The 18,766-nt window shown below is 43.8% G+C and overlaps 1 long non-coding RNA gene across 1 annotated transcript in view; it reads left to right on the forward strand.

Annotated features, from left to right (window-relative positions):
• Positions 1-915: 915 nt before the first annotated feature.
• LOC147030914 (uncharacterized) overlaps positions 916-18,766 on the forward strand; it is a 60,569-nt gene continuing 42,718 nt past the window's right edge. The window contains exons 1-2 of the long non-coding RNA XR_015056566.1: positions 916-1,016; positions 2,503-2,703. This is a non-coding gene — a long non-coding RNA (uncharacterized LOC147030914). The remainder of the gene's footprint in view (positions 1,017-2,502; positions 2,704-18,766) is intronic.

Raw genomic sequence — 18,766 nt, forward strand, 5'->3', positions numbered from 1 at the left:
ATGTACTTTTATTCGAGTATCCGAATTAAAGTGGAGCTTTGTAATCAGTGTAATGCAATTGCTATATTTGTTGTACACAGCTCTGAAAACTTAAATTGTAATTAGTTGTCAACGAGTATATTGTTGCGGACACGGGTACCGAGACACCAGCTTGTCACTCAGGGGGATGAATCCCCGGTTGTCCTCGGTAGAGCCGGACCTGGGGCCACCGCTCATAATTAACGTTGTGGTTCGGTGGGTTGTTTTAAAACTACGAACTCCACCCAGTCAACCACGAGTTCCAGTGTCCACCGTCTAATTATTCTGTGTAACTAGAGGTCACGTGGTTACCTGAGTGGGGAGGTTACCCTCAGCAAAGAACCAATGTTATCTGATTATATATTAATTACGGCGGCCGAGCGTTTTAACCGCCGGTGCGTGCCGACGATTTTTTGGTCAAATCTGTGGTAATTACCTCCCAGTCTATCTCGGTTCGGACAATGCTAGACCAATGGAAGGAAAGGACAAACACGGACAGGTTGGAAATCGGCAAATAATTCATTAACAATAAAATAAATAAATAAAAATAACTTTTTATTTTCTGAGGTAAATGAAGAATTTCAAAGCAAAATCAATCAAAATGCCAGGAAAGGGACAAGGAGCAGATGCTTATCGGGGGTTGACTTACTTACAGCTAAACACAGACAAGGGTACCCAGCAGATCATTCAGGGGGAGGGGAGGGAGAGAATCGTCTCGCTCACCAGAAAGTCGGCCGTGAAGCAAAAACGTCCTGACCATGCGTGTGTGCGTGTCACGTCCGTCGCCAACACCCAGCACCGCCGTGCACCCTCTCGTGAACAGACTTGAACGCCAGTCGAAGTCTGGAGGGCACCGAGATCGCCCGTCGCGGGTTTGGACCCTGGTGTTGTTGTTGACCGACCCGTGCCTCACTTGTTGGCGGCGCTGCTCACCCACACACGCACCACACGCTCGCTTGCCCAAGCACTGGGAAGGATGAATTGTTTCGTCGGCGCTGGTCAGACACCCGCTTCTTGCTCGCTTCTCTCACCCTTTGCTTTTTTTCTCTCTCCTTTCACTTTTTCTTTTTTCTCTTTCGCTTTTACTCCTCACGCTTTTCTCTCTTTTCTCCTCTCGCTTTTCTCTTCACACTTTTTCTCTCCTCACGCTTTTCTCCCCTCACGCTTTTCTCTCTTTTCTCTTCAGAACGTGTACCTCTCGCTCGTTTTTATATCTCCGTGCCGTCTCCACGGGGTGCCGTCCGCCCAAAGCTCACCTATCCCCACTGGCGCACGGTTACCATGACGACCCATGCGCTCCCCAAAAAAGGCGGGCGTCGGAGCTCACGAAAGATTGCCGCTGAGGAAGAATCGGTGCGGGCTTCAGAGCTCGTGAAAGAAATGTGTGTGAACATGTCTGTCGTAAAGAAAAAAGCTTCCCGTAAGAGAGATCTATCCTTTACCCTTCTCAACGCATCAGATTTAAGATCCCATTAGACGTGGGGATGGGGCTAATCTGAACTTGCATTTAGGGAAATAACTGTCTGAGGACCTGGATGTGTGGATGCATTCATCAGAACGGATTCTGAAATCCTTAACAATATGGTACATTGGCCTATAAAAGTATTTACCCTGCACCAATAATGCCACATTTAGATGAATTACAAATTATGTGGAAATGTTTTTTCCAAATGAACTTCTTTATTCATACCTGAAGAGATTAAACTAAACACTGTTATAGTTGAAGGAGGTTGCACGTCAGGAATACCTGCAAAAAGCATGTACAAATCAAAATTCACTGGTTGTAAAAGTATTCAGCCCCTCCTCAATACTTGGTGGAAGCACCTTGTGCAGCAATGACTGCTCTGAGTCTTTATGGGTAGGTCTCTACCAGCTTTGCACGGTGAGATGGTGAAATCTTTACCCATTCTTCACGTGAAAATTGCTCTCGTTCTGCCAAGTTTGATGGGGATCGTTGATGGACTGCAATCTTCAAGTCTCACCATGAATGTTCATTTGGGTTTAAGTAAGGACGTTGGCTGGGCCACTCAAGAACATTCATTTTCTTCTTATTCAGCCACTCCAGTGTGGCTTTAGCTTTGTGCTTCAGATCATTGTCCTCCTGAAATGTGAATCTCCTTCCCAGTTTCAGATTCATGGCTGAATCAAGCAGGTTTTCATCAAGGATTCTCCTGTACTTTGCATTGTCCATTGTCCCTTCTATCCTGACAAGCTTGCCTGTCACTGCTGATGAAAACAGCTCCACAACATGATGCTGCCACCACCATGCTTGACAGTCGGGGTGGTGTTGACTGGGTGATGTGTAGTGTTAAGTTTGCACCAGACGTAACGCTTTGAATTTAGACCAAAAAGTTAAATTTTTGTCTCGTTTGACCACATAACTTCTCCACATGCTTGCAGTATCATTAAGATACTTTTTGCTCCACATGCCTGCAATATCATTAAGATACAAACTCCACACGAGCTTTTATATGTCTTTTTCAGTAAATGCTTCTTTATTGACACCTGTCAATGGAGGCCAACTTTGTGAGGAGAATGGAATATTGTTGATTGATGAACACTGACCCCCTGTCTCGGACATCTCTCAAAGTCATTGTTGGGTCTGCAGTGACATCCCGAACCAGTTTCCTGCTTGTCCAACAACTGAGTTTTGATGGACGACCTGATCTGAATGGAGTCTGTGTGGTATGATACGTCTTCCATTTCTTAATGAGGGATTTCACTGTGAGTGACTCAAAGGGATAATGAGTGACTTTGAAATCTTCTTATAACCCTCTCCTGAATGGTGGTTCTCCACCACTCTGTGTAAGACTTCTTTGGAAAGCTCCTTGATCTTCATGTTTACCTTGTTGGTTGACCAAAGGAGTTACACCTTAAAACTCCTTCGATAATTGTGAGAGATTAATTTTTTAAGTTAAACCACTGATTACATACAGGTGAAACCTATTACACTTATTTTGTAACCTTTCAAACAATCAATTTGCTCCTGAAGTGATTTGGAGTTAATTATGCAAAGGGTTTGAACACTTATGCAACTGAGAATCATCTGATTTTCTCTGTTAATCACACTTATTAAATTCACATATTATCTGAATTTTTTTAGCTTTATAATTTTGGAGCAGTTTGTGAAGACTCTAAATGTTAAGTTTGATTTGAAAGCATCATGAAATAAGCTCAGGTGGCATCAAAATGTGAAAACTTTGGAGGGGGTGGGGGTGGCTACTATACTTGTGGCCACTATACTTGTGGCAATAATCTTGCTGTTTTAATTCAGTCGTGTGGATTTGATTCCTACTACCATTCAGTGTGGATATTATAGTTGCTGGCAAGCTGGCCAAATTAAATCCCTTACTTTGGTGACTGTATACATGACTGACCATCTGCTTCAGTTATTTGCTATAAATGAGAAATCAAATCGGACTTTCCACATATCATTACCTTTTTTATATACATTTTGGCTCAGGAGATTTTGGGTGGTTCTGTCTTTTCACATTGGCATTTGAGTGCACATCCCAAAGTTGCCCTGCATGCATCAAGAGTTAAGTACAATGTTTGAAGGACAGGTATCACATGTAAACTCTACCTGGCAGGACAGGTTGATTACTTCCTCCATAAATGTCATTAAGGGCTGCCAGGATATCCTGGAGGTATGTGCACTTGCGTTTGAGCTATCAAGCCGGGGTTCGAATGTCAATCCAGCTAAAAACTTTCATCCTGGTATTTCGAATGAAAAACGAAACATCAACGTGTTTACCATCCGTTGAGTGCACGTTCAGCCGGAGGACCCGACTGCCAGGACTGGTCATTGGTGGATATTCAAGATCACACTGTGTCGTTCGTGACGAGCAAGCAAGTTATTACTGGCAACCTGAATAATTCCAAATTCTTGCTCTGCCTGACTGTTGGAAAGGCAATGGCAAACCACCCAGCATAGCCCCTGTCAAGTGACTTCTTTGACAGCACCAACACTGTAAATAATTTTGTACTTTGATGATGATGACAGGTCATTAATGAGCAGGCTGGGTGTTTATAAACAAACCAAGCCTGGTTTTCAGAAGCTCGAAATCCAAATCCTTTAAACTGAAATTCTGCAATATTTATGAGATTTGAACCCAAATCCACTGGGACTGAAGTCTTGCAGCACCCTCACCTTGATGCCACCATCATGTGTAATACCCACAGTGCATTGCTGACCACATCATGCAAATCTGTGTTCAAACTGGTCACTGAGGAAACAATGTGTTACCTTTACAAATCCAATTTGCATATCACATCAGATGGCATGGTCATGTGACACCTGATTTGCATGTATATGAACTCAGGAGGGCATTTCTCATTAATATTTCAGATATGGATAAAAGAAAACTCTGCTTGAACTCACGAAGTGTTTTGTACAGTGTAATCAAATTAATTCCAAGTTACATTTTGAGGATATTTGTGTGAAAAAAATGCTGGTTTTTGTTTTTATGAGTACATTAAAGCCCCGTTGTAAAACTTTACGGTTAGACCAGGAGGATTTTCAGAAACAGCATAGAAGTAAAAACACAGTTTTGAAAAATTTTGTGGAAAAAAATAACAACAAATGACGAAGACCAAAAAATAAAAATCCATGACAAGAGCAGATTAATTCACCTTTTTATTTATTAATTTTATAATTATTAATATTATTATTGATATTATTAATAATATTAAATCAGATGAATCAAACCAGCTCTCCTGCTGCCACCTCTTTTTATTGCTCTTCATTGGTCAGGAAGATGAAAAACTAAAGCCATAAAAAGTGCTTTTGAAGCAGCAGTAATGATAGGATGAAGGACCGGTGGATTCACAAAAACTTTTTTAACGAACATTTTTACTTCAATGACATTTTACAAAACTCATTTGAAACTGATCCAATTGTTTGAAATCGATACATTGAATAGTGTAATGTGATTGATGGGGACTTCCTTGACACAATATGTTGATTTGAACAATTATTTTCTATTCAATCCCACAGGTAACCCAGAATGTTATGAACATATTAGATGTGTAAAGGGGAAGAAAAGAGAGAGGGCTTGGGGTCAATTATTACAGGAAGAGAAAAGAAAAGTTCAAAATATATAAATATATATATATACATATATATTTTAGTTTATGTTTTCTTACAATGCCAGGGGTTAAAATAATGGGATGGAGGAGCTTGTAGAAAAAGTAGATAGTGAGATATAAGATATAGTTACAGCAAGTAAGACATGGTTTAATGAGGACAGGAATTGGAGGATAGAACGAGAAGGTTACAAGAAATATCGGTGTGATAAGAAGGATAAAAAGGAGCGGTTGTAGCAATCTGGGTGAAAGACTGTGGTGCATTCAAAGAAATGGGTGACATAAAGGAGCGAATTAATGTAGACGATTCTGTTTGGATGGAAATTGGAGATTGGAAGAAGAGTAGGGTACTCGTAGGATGTTTTTATTTGGCTCCTAGTGGGAGGGAAGAGCTGGATAGAAAGTTCATGGATAATTCAGAAAGGCATGTGGAAAGGGAAGAGTATTGATTATGGGGGATTTTCATTTGCCAGGGATAGATTGGGTCCAGGAACTGGGAAAGGGCAAAGCAGATGAGGAACATGATGACGATTTTCTAGATCGAGTCCAGGATTGCTTTTTGAACCAGTTTGTAGAGAATTCCATGAGGAGAAGTGCAGTGTAAGATCTCTTTTTAAGTAATGATCCTAATCTCAGGGCAAAGATGCAAAGAGGAGAGTTTTTAGGGATTGTATTTATCAATTTCTCAAGCATGCTGATTGGTTATTCCCTCCAATTGCAGGAAAGACACATCACTTGGTCTTTTTATTTATATGATGACTGATATAGGCATTGCATGTGATACATGCTTGGGAGCTTTGGTGGTGAATGTTTCTTTCGACACTGTCACTGATGGTTCACCAACAAGCGATGAAACTGGCATGGCGGCGGAGGGCAGCATGCAGCATTGGGATTCCCTGGCATTGCTAGAAAACATATACTTTGACATATACTCGTGTTTATAGATGTATATATATATATATATATATATATATATATATATATATATATATATATATATATATATATATATATATATATATATATATAACATGTTTGCATGGACTACTTAAGAATGTCAGGAGCTGGAGAGCACCTTGGGTAGAGCTTGAAACAGTGAAGGACTTTCCTTGTGCAGGACTTGTTGGTTGCTTTATGCAGCTTTCAATATGGCTGAAAGAGCAGGGGGTTAATTTTAAAGATGCTGCCTCACAATCTGCTTGCAGTCTGCAAGCATGCCTCACTATCTGCATACAGATCGCAAGAATGTCCCACTATCTGAATGCAGTCTGCAAGCATGCCTCACTATCTACTTGCAGTTTGCAAGCTTTCCTCACTATCTGCTTGCATTCTGCAAGCTTGCCTCGCTATCTGCTTGGAGTCTGCACGCATGCCTTACTGTCTGCTTGCAATCTGCAAGCATGCCTCACTATCTGCTTGCATTCTGCAAGCTTTCCTCACTATCTGCTTGTAGTCTGCAAGCTTGCCTCACTATCTGTTTGTAGTCTGCAAGCTTTCCTCACTATCTGCTTGCAGTCTGCAAGCATGTCTCACTATCTACTTGCAGTCTGTAAGCATGCCTCACAATCTGCTTGCATTCTGCAAGAATGCCTCACTATTTGTTTGCAGCCTGCAAGCATGCCTCACTATCTGTGTGCCATCTGCAAGCGTGCCTCACTATCTGCTTGCAGTCTGCAAGCATACATCACTATCTTCTTGCAGTCTGCAAGCATGCCTTACTATCTGCTTGCATTCTGCAAGCATGCCTCACTATCTGCTTGCAGATCATAAGCATAGCTCACTATCTGCTTGCATTCTGCAAGCACGCCTCACTCTCTGATTGCAGAGTGCAAGCATGTCCCACGATCTCCTTTCAATCTGCAAGCATGCCTCAGTGTCTGCTTGCAGTCTGCAAGCATGCCTCACTATCTGTGTGCAATCTGCAAGCATGCCTCACTATCTGCTTGCAGTCTGCAAGCATGCCTCACTATCTGCGTGCAATCTGCAAGCATTCCTCAGTATCTGTATGCAGCCTGCAAGCATGCTACACTATCTGTGTGCAATCTGTGAGCATTCCTCACTATTTGTGTGCAATCAGCAAGCATGCCTCACTATCTTTGTGCAATCTGCAAGCATGCCTCACTATCTGTGTGCAATCTGCAAGAATTCTTCATGATTTGTGTGCAATCTGAAAGCATGCCTCACTATTTGTGTGCAATCTGCAAGCATGCCTCACTATTTGTGTGCAATCTGCAAGCATGCCTCACTATTTGTGTGCAATCTGCAAGCATGCTTCACGAGTCGTGTGCAATCTGCAAGCATGCCTCACTATTTGTGTGCAATCTGCAAGCATGCCTCACTATTTGTGTGCAATCTGCAAGCATGCTTCACTATTTGTGTGCAATCTGCAAGCATGCTTCACTATTTGTGTGCAATCTGCAAGCATGCCTCACTATTTGTGTGCAATCTGCAAGCATGCCTCACTATTTGTGTGCAATCTGCAAGCATGCTTCACGAGTTGTGTGCAATCTGCAAGCATTCCTCACTATTTGTGAGCAATCTGCCAGCATGCCTCACTATTTGTGTGCAATCTGCAAGCATGCTTCACTATTTGTGTGCAATCTGCAAGCATGCTTCACTATTTGTGTGCAATCTGCAAGCATGCCTCACTATTTGTGTGCAGTCTGCAAGCATTCCTCACTATTTGTGTGCAATCTGCAAGCATGCCTCACTATTTGTGTGCAATCTGCAAGCATGCTTCACTATTTGTGTGCAATCTGCAAGCATGCTTCACTTGTTGTGTGCAATCTGCATGCATGCCTCACTGTTTGTGTGCAATCTCCAAGCATGCCTCACTATTTGTGTGCAATCTGCAAGCATGCCTCACTATCTGCATACAGATCGCAAGAATGTCCCACTATCTGCATGCAGTCTGCAAGCATGCCTCACTATCTGCTTGCAGTTTGCAAGCTTTCCTCACTATCTGCTTGCATTCTGCAAGCTTGCCTCGCTATCTGCTTGGAGTCTGCACGCATGCCTTACTGTCTGCTTGCAATCTGCAAGCATGCCTCACTATCTGCTTGCATTCTGCAAGCTTTCCTCACTATCTGCTTGTAGACTTCAAGCTTGCCTCACTATCTGTTTGTAGTCTGCAAGCTTGCCTCACTATCTGCTTGCAGTCTGCAAGCATGTCTCACTATCTACTTGCAGTCTGTAAGCATGCCTCACAATCTGCTTGCATTCTGCAAGCATGCCTCACTATTTGTTTGCAGCCTGCAAGCATGCATCACTATCTGTGTGCAATCTGCAAGCGTGCCTCACTATCTGCTTGCAGTCTGCAAGCATACCTCACTATCTTCTTGCAGTCTGCAAGCATGCCTTACTATCTGCTTGCATTCTGCAAGCATTCCTCAATATCTGCTTGCAGATCATAAGCATAGCTCACTATCTGCTTGCATTCTGCAAGCACGCCTCACTCTCTGATTGCAGAGTGCAAGCATGTCCCACGATCTCCTTTCAATCTGCAAGCATGCCTCAGTGTCTGCTTGCAGTCTGCAAGCATGCCTCACTATCTGTGTGCAGTCTGCAAGCATGCTTCACTATCTGTGTGCAATCTGCAAGCATACCTCACTACTGCTTGCAGTCTGTAAGCATGCCTCACTATCTGTGTGCAATCTGCAAGCATGCCTCACTATCTCCTTGCAGTCTGCAAGCATGCCTCACTATCTGTGTGCAATCTGCAAGCATTCCTCAGTATCTGTATGCAGTCTGCAAGCATGCTTCACTATCTGTGTGCAATCTGTGAGCATTCCTCACTATTTGTGTGCAATCAGCAAGCATGCCTCACTATCTTTGTGCAATCTGCAAGCATGCCTCACTATCTGTGTGCAATCTGCAAGCATGCCTCACTATTTGTGTGCAATCTGCAAGCATGCCTCACCATTTATGTGCAATCTGCAAGCATGCCTCACTATTTGTGTGCAATCTGCAAGCACGCCTCACGATTTATGTGCAATCTGCAAGCATGCCTCACTATTTGTGTGCAATCTGCAAGCATGCTTCACTATTTGTGTGCAATCTGCAAGCATTCCTCACTATTTGTGAGCAATCTGCAAGCATGCCTCACTATTTGTGTGCAATCTGCAAGCATGCTTCACTATTTGTGTGCAATCTGCAAGTATGCTTCACTATTTGTGTGCAATCTGCAAGCATGCCTCACTATTTGTGTGCAATCTGCAAACATGCTTCACAATTTGAGTGCAAACTGCAAGCATGCTTCACTATTTTTGTGCAATCTGCAAGCATGCTTCACTCGTTGTGTGCAATCTGCATGCATGCCTCACTGTTTGTGTGCAATCTGCATGCATGCCTCACTGTTTGTGTGCAATCTCCATGCATGCCTCACTGTTTGTGTGCAATCTGCAAGCATGCCTCACTATTTGTGTGCAATCTGCAAGCATGCCTCACTATTTGTGTGCAATCTGCAAGCATGCCTCACTATTTGTTTGCAATCTGCAAGCATGCCTCACTATTTTGTGCAATCTGCAAGCATGCCTCACTATTTGTGTGCAATCTGCAGGCATGCTTCACTATTTGTGTGCAATCTGCAAGCATTCCTCACTAATTGTGTGCAATCTGCAAGCATGCCTCACTATTTGTGTGCAATCTGCAAGCATGCTTCACTATTTGTGTGCAATCTGCAAGCATGCTTCACTATTTGTGTGCAATCTGCAAGCATGCCTCACTATTTGTGTGCAGTCTGCAAGCATGCCTCACTTTGTGTGCAATCTGCAAGCATGCCTCACTATTTGTGTGCAATGTGCAAGCATGCTTCACGAGTTGTGTGCAATCTGCATGCATGCCTCACTGTTTGTGTGCAATCTCCATGCATCCCTCACTATTTGTGTGCAATCTCCAAGCATGCCTCACTATTTGTGTGCAATCTGCAAGCATGCCTCACTATTTGTGTGCAATCTGCAAGCATGCCTCACTATTTGTGTGCAATCTGCAAGCATGCTTCACAATTTGTGTGCAATCTACAAGTCTGCTTCACGATTTGTGTGCAATCTGCAAGCATACCTCACTATTTGTGTGCAATCTGCAAGCATGCTTTACGAGTTGTGTGCAATCTGCAAGCATTCCTCACTATTTGTGTGCAATCTGCAAGCATGCCTCACTATTTGTGTGCAAACTGCAAGCATGCTTCACTATTTGTGTGCAATCTGCAAGCATGCTTCACTATTTGTGTGCAATCTGCAAGCATTCCTCACTATTTGTGTGCAGTCTGCAAGCATGCCTCACTATTTGTGTGCAATCTGCAAGCATTCCTCACTATTTGTGTACAATCTGCAAGCATGCTTCACTCGTTGTGTGCAATCTGCATGCATGCCTCACTGTTTGTGTGCAATCTCCAAGCATGCCTCACTATTTGTGTGCAATCTGCAAGCATGCCTCACTATTTGTGTGCAATCTGCAAGCATGCCTCACTATTTATGTGCAATCTGCAAGCATGCCTCACTATTTGTGTGCAATCTGCAAGCATGCCTCACTATTTGTGTGCAATCTGCAAGCATGCCTCACTATTTGTGTGCAATCTGCAAGCATGACTCACTATTTATGTGCAATCTGCAAGCATGCCTCACTATTTGTGTGCAATCTGCAAGCATTCCTCACTATTTGTGTGCAATCTACAAGCATGCCTCACTATTTGTGTGCAATCTGCAAGCATGCCTCACTATTTTGTGCAATCTGCAAGCATGCCTCACTATTTGTGTGCAATCTGCAGGCATGCTTCACTATTTGTGTGCAATCTGCAAGCATTCCTCACTAATTGTGTGCAATCTGCAAGCATGCCTCACTATTTGTGTGCAATCTGCAAGCATGCTTCACTATTTGTGTGCAATCTGCAAGCATGCTTCACTATTTGTGTGCAATCTGCAAGCATGCCTCACTATTTGTGTGCAATCTGCAAGCATGCCTCACTATTTGTGTGCAATCTGCAAGCATGCCTCACTATTTGTGTGCAATCTGCAAGCATGCTTTACGAGTTGTGTGCAATCTGCAAGCATTCCTCACTATTTGTGTGCAATCTGCAAGCATGCCTCACTATTTGTGTGCAAACTGCAAGCATGCTTCACTATTTGTGTGCAATCTGCAAGCATGCTTCACTATTTGTGTGCAATCTGCAAGCATTCCTCACTATTTGTGTGCAATCTGCAAGCATTCCTCACTATTTGTGAGCAATCTGCAAGCATGCCTCACTATTTGTGTGCAATCTGCAAGCATGCTTCACTATTTGTGTGCAATCTGCAAGCATGCCTCACTATTTGTGTGCAATCTGCAAGCACGCCTCACGATTTATGTGCAATCTGCAAGCATGCCTCACTATTTGTGTGCAATCTGCAAGCATGCTTCACTATTTGTGTGCAATCTGCAAGTATGCTTCACTATTTGTGTGCAATCTGCAAGCATGCCTCACTATTTGTGTGCAATCTGCAAGCATGCCTCACTATTTGTGTGCAATCTGCAAGCATGCCTCACTATTTGTGTGCAATCTGCAAGCATGCCTCACTATTTGTGTGCAATCTGCAAGCATGCTTCACTATTTGTGTGCAATCTGCAAGCATGCCTCACTATTTGTGTGCAATCTGCAAGCATGCCTCACTATTTGTGTGCAATCTGCAAGCATGCCTCACTATTTGTGTGCAATCTGCAAGCATTCCTCACTATTTGTGTGCAATCTGCAAGCATGCCTCACTATTTGTGTGCAATCTGCAAGCATGCTTCACTATTTGTGTGCAATCTGCAAGTATGCTTCACTATTTGTGTGCAATCTGCAAGCATACCTCACTATTTGTGTGCAATCTGCAAACATGCTTCACAATTTGAGTGCAAACTGCAAGCATGCTTCACTATTTTTGTGCAATCTGCAAGCATGCTTCACTCGTTGTGTGCAATCTGCATGCATGCCTCACTGTTTGTGTGCAATCTGCAAGCATTCCTCACTATTTGTGTGCAATCTGCAAGCATTCCTCACTATTTGTGTGCAATCTACAAGCATGCCTCACTATTTGTGTGCAATCTGCAAGCATGCCTCACTATTTATGTGCAATCTGCAAGCATGCCTCACTATTTGTGTGCAATCTGCAAGCATGCCTCACTATTTGTTTGCAATCTGCAAGCATGCCTCACTATTTTGTGCAATCTGCAAGCATGCCTCACTATTTGTGTGCAATCTGCAGGCATGCTTCACTATTTGTGTGCAATCTGCAAGCATGCCTCACTATTTGTGTGCAATCTGCAAGCATGCCTCACTATTTGTGTGCAATCTGCAAGCATGCCTCACTATTTGTGTGCAATCTGCAGGCATGCTTCACTATTTGTGTGCAATCTGCAAGCATGCCTCACTATTTGTGTGCAATCTGCAAGCATGCCTCACTATTTGTGTGCAATCTGCAATCATGCTTCACTATTTGTGTGCAATCTGCAAGCATGCTTCACTATTTGTGTGCAATCTGCAAGCATGCCTCACTATTTTGTGCAGTCTGCAAGCATTGCTCACTATTTGTGTGCAATCTGCAAGCATGCCTCACTATTTGTGTGCAATCTGCAAGCATGCCTCACCATTTATGTGCAATCTGCAAGCATGCCTCACTATTTGTGTGCAATCTGCAAGCACGCCTCACGATTTATGTGCAATCTGCAAGCATGCCTCACTATTTGTGTGCAATCTGCAAGCATGCTTCACTATTTGTGTGCAATCTGCAAGCATGCCTCACTATTTGTGTGCAATCTGCAAGCACGCCTCACGATTTATGTGCAATCTGCAAGCATGCCTCACTATTTGTGTGCAATCTGCAAGCATGCTTCACTATTTGTGTGCAATCTGCAAGTATGCTTCACTATTTGTGTGCAATCTGCAAGCATACCTCACTATTTGTGTGCAATCTGCAAGCATTCCTCACTATTTGTGTGCAATCTGCAAGCATTCCTCACTATTTGTGTGCAATCTACAAGCATGCCTCACTATTTGTGTGCAATCTGCAAGCATGCCTCACTATTTATGTGCAATCTGCAAGCATGCCTCACTATTTGTGTGCAATCTGCAAGCATGCCTCACTATTTGTGTGCAATCTGCAAGCATGCCTCACTATTTGTGTGCAATCTGCAAGCATGCCTCACTATTTGTGTGCAATCTGCAAGCATGCCTCACTATTTGTGTGCAATCTGCAAGCATGCCTCACTATTTATGTGCAATCTGCAAGCATGCCTCACTATTTGTGTGCAATCTGCAAGCATGCCTCACTATTTGTGTGCAATCTGCAAGCACGCCTCACGATTTATGTGCAATCTGCAAGCATGCCTCACTATTTGTGTGCAATCTGCAAGCATGCTTCACTATTTGTGTGCAATCTGCAAGTATGCTTCACTATTTGTGTGCAATCTGCAAGCATGCCTCACTATTTGTGTGCAATCTGCAAGCATGCTTCACGAGTTGTGTGCAATCTGCAAGCATTCCTCACTAATTGTGTGCAATCTGCAAGCATGCTTCACGAGTTGTGTGCAATCTGCAAGCATGCTTCACTATTTGTGTGCAATCTGCAAGCATGCCTCACTATCTGTGTGCAATCTGCAAGAATTCTTCATGATTTGTGTGCAATCTGCAAGCATTCCTCACTATTTGTGTGCAATCTGCAAGCGTGCCTCACTATTTGTGTGCAATCTGCAAGCATGCTTCACTATTTGTGTGCAATCTGCAAGCATGCTTCAATCGTTGTGTGCAATCTGCATGCATGCCTCACTGTTTGTGTGCAATCTCCAAGCATGCCTCACTATTTGTGTGCAATCTGCAAGCATGCCTCACTATCTGCATACAGATCGCAAGAATGTCCCACTATCTGCATGCAGTCTGCAAGCATGCCTCACTATCTGCTTGCAGTTTGCAAGCTTGCCTCACTATCTGCTTGCATTCTGCAAGCTTGCCTCGCTATCTGCTTGGAGTCTGCACGCATGCCTTACTGTCTGCTTGCAATCTGCAAGCATGCCTCACTATCTGCTTGCATTCTGCAAGCTTTCCTCACTATCTGCTTGTAGTCTTCAAGCTTGCCTCACTATCTGTTTGTAGTCTGCAAGCTTGCCTCACTATCTGCTTGCAGTCTGCAAGCATGTCTCACTATCTACTTGCAGTCTGTAAGCATGCCTCACAATCTGCTTGCATTCTGCAAGCATGCCTCACTATTTGTTTGCAGCCTGCAAGCATGCCTCACTATCTGTGTGCAATCTGCAAGTGTGCCTCACTATCTGCTTGCAGTCTGCAAGCATACCTCACTATCTTCTTGCAGTCTGCAAGCATGCCTTACTATCTGCTTGCATTCGGCAAGTATGCCTCACTATCTGCTTGCAGATCATAAGCATAGCTCACTATCTGCTTGCATTCTGCAAGCACGCCTCACTCTCTGATTGCAGAGTGCAAGCATGTCCCACGATCTCCTTTCAATCTGCAAGCATGCCTCAGTGTCTGCTTGCAGTCTGCAAGCATGCCTCACTATCTGTGTGCAGTCTGCAAGCATGCTTCACTATCTGTGTGCAATCTGCAAGCATGCCTCACTATCTGCTTGCAGTCTGCAAGCATGCCTCACTATCTGCGTGCAATCTGCAAGCATTCCTCAGTATCTGTATGCAGTCTGCAAGCATGCTTCACTATCTGTGTGCAATCTGCAAGCATGCCTCACTATCTGTGTGCAATCTGCAAGCATGCCTCACTATTTGTGTGCAATCTACAAGCATGCCTCACTATTTGTGTGCAATCTGCAAGCATGCCTCACTATTTATGTGCAATCTGCAAGCATTCCTCACTATTTGTGTGCAATCTGCAAGCATGCCTCACTATTTGTGTGCAATCTGCAAGCATGCCTCACTTTTTGTGCAATCTGCAAGCATGCCTCACTATTTGTGTGCAATCTGCAGGCATGCTTCACTATTTGTGTGCAATCTGCAAGCATTCCTCACTAATTGTGTGCAATCTGCAAGCATGCCTCACTATTTGTGTGCAATCTGCAAGCATGCTTCACTATTTGTGTGCAATCTGCAAGCATGCTTCACTATTTGTGTGCAATCTGCAAGCATGCCTCACTATTTGTGTGCAGTCTGCAAGCATGCCTCACTTTGTGTGCAATCTGCAAGCATGCCTCACTATTTGTGTGCAATCTGCAAGCATGCTTCACGAGTTGTGTGCAATCTGCATGCATGCCTCACTGTTTGTGTGCAATCTCCATGCATGCCTCACTGTTTGTGTGCAATCTCCAAGCATGCCTCACTATTTGTGTGCAATCTGCAAGCATGCCTCACTATTTGTGTGCAATCTGCAAGCATGCCTCACTATTTGTGTGCAATCTGCAAGCATGCTTCACAATTTGTGTGCAATCTACAAGTCTGCTTCACTATTTGTGTGCAATCTGCAAGCATTCCTCACTATTTGTGTGCAGTCTGCAAGCATGCCTCACTATTTGTGTGCAATCTGCAAGCATTCCTCACCATTTGTGTGCAATCTGCAAGCATGCTTCACTCGTTGTGTGCAATCTGCATGCATGCCTCACTGTTTTTGTGCAATCTCCAAGCATGCCTCACTATTTGTGTGCAATCTGCAAGCATGCCTCACTATTTGTGTGAAATCTGCAAGCATGCCTCACTATTTGTGTGCAATCTGCAAGCATGCTTCACGAGTTGTGTGCAATCTGCAAGCATTCCTCACTAATTGTGTGCAATCTGCAAGCATGCTTCACTCTTTGTGTGCAATCTGCAAGCATGCTTCACTATTTGTGTGCAATCTGCAAGCATGCCTCACTATCTGTGTGCAATCTGCAAGAATTCTTCATGATTTGTGTGCAATCTGAAAGCATGCCTCACTATTTGTGTGCAATCTGCAAGCATGCCTCACTATTTGTGTGCAATCTGCAAGCATGCCTCACTATTTATGTGCAATCTGCAAGCATGCTTCACGAGTCGTGTGCAATCTGCAAGCATGCCTCACTATTTGTGTGCAATCTGCAAGCATGCCTCACTATTTGTGTGCAATCTGCAAGCATGCTTCACTATTTGTGTGCAATCTGCAAGCATGCTTCACTATTTGTGTGCAATCTGCAAGCATGCCTCACTATTTGTGTGCAATCTGCAAGCATGCCTCACAATTTGTGTGCAATCTGCAAGCATGCTTCACGAGTTGTGTGCAATCTGCAAGCATTCCTCACTATTTGTGAGCAATCTGCAAGCATGCCTCACTATTTGTGTGCAATCTGCAAGCATGCTTCACTATTTGTGTGCAATCTGCAAGCATGCTTCACTATTTGTGTGCAATTTGCAAGCATGCCTCACTATTTTTGTGCATTCTGCAAGCATTCCTCAATATTTGTGTGCAATCTGCAAGCGTGCCTCACTATTTGTGTGCAATCTGCAAGCATGCTTCACTATTTGTGTGCAATCTGCAAGCATGCTTCAATCATTGTGTGCAATCTGCATGCATGCCTCACTGTTTGTGTGCAATCTCCAAGCATGCCTCACTATTTGTGTGCAATCTGCAAGCATGCCTCACTATCTGCATTCAGATCGCAAGAATGTCCCACTATCTGCATGCAGTCTGCAAGCATGCCTCACTATCTGCTTGCAGTTTGCAAGCTTGCCTCACTATCTGCTTGCATTCTGCAAGCTTACCTCGCTATCTGCTTGGAGTCTGCACGCATGCCTTACTGTCTGCTTGCAATCTGCAAGCATGCCTCACTATCTGCTTGCATTCTGCAAGCTTTCCTCACTATCTGCTTGTAGTCTTCAAGCTTGCCTCACTATCTGTTTGTAGTCTGCAAGCTTGCCTCACTATCTGCTTGCAGTCTGCAAGCATGTCTCACTATCTACTTGCAGTCTGTAAGCATGCCTCACAATCTGCTTGCATTCTGCAAGCATGCCTCACTATTTGTTTGCAGCCTGCAAGCATGCCTCACTATCTGTGTGCAATCTGCAAGTGTGCCTCACTATCTGCTTGCAGTCTGCAAGCATACCTCACTATCTTCTTGCAGTCTGCAAGCATGCCTTACTATCTGCTTGCATTCGGCAAGTATGCCTCACTATCTGCTTGCAGATCATAAGCATAGCTCACTATCTGCTTGCATTCTGCAAGCACGCCTCACTCTCTGATTGCAGAGTGCAAGCATGTCCCACGATCTCCTTTCAATCTGCAAGCATGCCTCAGTGTCTGCTTGCAGTCTGCAAGCATGCCTCACTATCTGTGTGCAGTCTGCAAGCATGCTTCACTATCTGTGTGCAATCTGCAAGCATGCCTCACTATCTGCTTGCAGTCTGCAAGCATGCCTCACTATCTGCGTGCAATCTGCAAGCATTCCTCAGTATCTGTATGCAGTCTGCAAGCATGCTTCACTATCTGTGTGCAATCTGCAAGCATGCCTCACTATCTGTGTGCAATCTGCAAGCATGCCTCACTATTTGTGTGCAATCTACAAGCATGCCTCACTATTTGTGTGCAATCTGCAAGCATGCCTCACTATTTATGTGCAATCTGCAAGCATGCCCCACTATTTGTGTGCAATCTGCAAGCATGCCTCACTATTTGTGTGCAATCTGCAAGCATGCCTCACTTTTTGTGCAATCTGCAAGCATGCCTCACTATTTGTGTGCAATCTGCAGGCATGCTTCACTATTTGTGTGCAATCTGCAAGCATTCCTCACTAATTGTGTGCAATCTGCAAGCATGCCTCACTATTTGTGTGCAATCTGCAAGCATGCTTCACTATTTGTGTGCAATCTGCAAGCATGCTTCACTATTTGTGTGCAATCTGCAAGCATGCCTCACTATTTGTGTGCAATCTGCAAGCATGCTTCACGAGTTGTGTGCAATCTGCATGCATGCCTCACTGTTTGTGTGCAATCTCCATGCATGCCTCACTGTTTGTGTGCAATCTGCAAGCATGCTTCACGAGTTGTGTGCAATCTGCATGCATGCCTCACTGTTTGTGTGCAATCTCCATGCATGCCTCACTGTTTGTGTGCAATCTGCAAGCATGCCTCACTATTTGTGTGCAATCTGCAAGCATGCCTCACTATTTGTGTGCAATCTGCAAGCATGCCTCACTATTTGTGTGCAATCTGCAAGCATGCTTCACAATTTGTGTGCAATCTACAAGTCTGCTTCACGATTTGTGTGCAATCTGCAACTGCTTCACGATTTGTGTGCAATCTGCAAGCATACTATTTGTGTGCAATCTGCAAGTTGTGTGCAATCTGCAAGCATGCTTCACTCAATCTGCATTGTGTGCAATCTGCAAGCATGCCTCACTATTTGTGTGCAATCTGCAAGCATGCCTCACTATTTGTGTGCAAACTGCAAGCATGCACCTCACTATTTGTGTGCAATCTGCAAGCATGCTTCACTATTTGTGTGCAATCTGCAAGCATGCCTCACTAATTGTGTGGAATCTGCAAGCAGGCCTCACTATTTGTGTGCAATCTGCAAGCCTCACTATTTGTGTGCAATCTGCAAGCATGCTTCACTATTGTGTGCAATCTGCAAGCATGCCTCACTATTTGTGTGCAATCTGCAAGCATGCCTCACTATTTGTGTGCAATCTGCAAGCATGCCTCACTATTTGTGTGCAATCTGAAAGCATGCCTCACTATCTGT

The sequence above is a fragment of the Eptatretus burgeri genome, chromosome 3 (genome assembly GCF_056783735.1).
Source record: "Eptatretus burgeri isolate ZD-2024b chromosome 3, Ebu_testis_v1, whole genome shotgun sequence".
Taxonomy (NCBI): domain Eukaryota; kingdom Metazoa; phylum Chordata; class Myxini; order Myxiniformes; family Myxinidae; genus Eptatretus; species Eptatretus burgeri.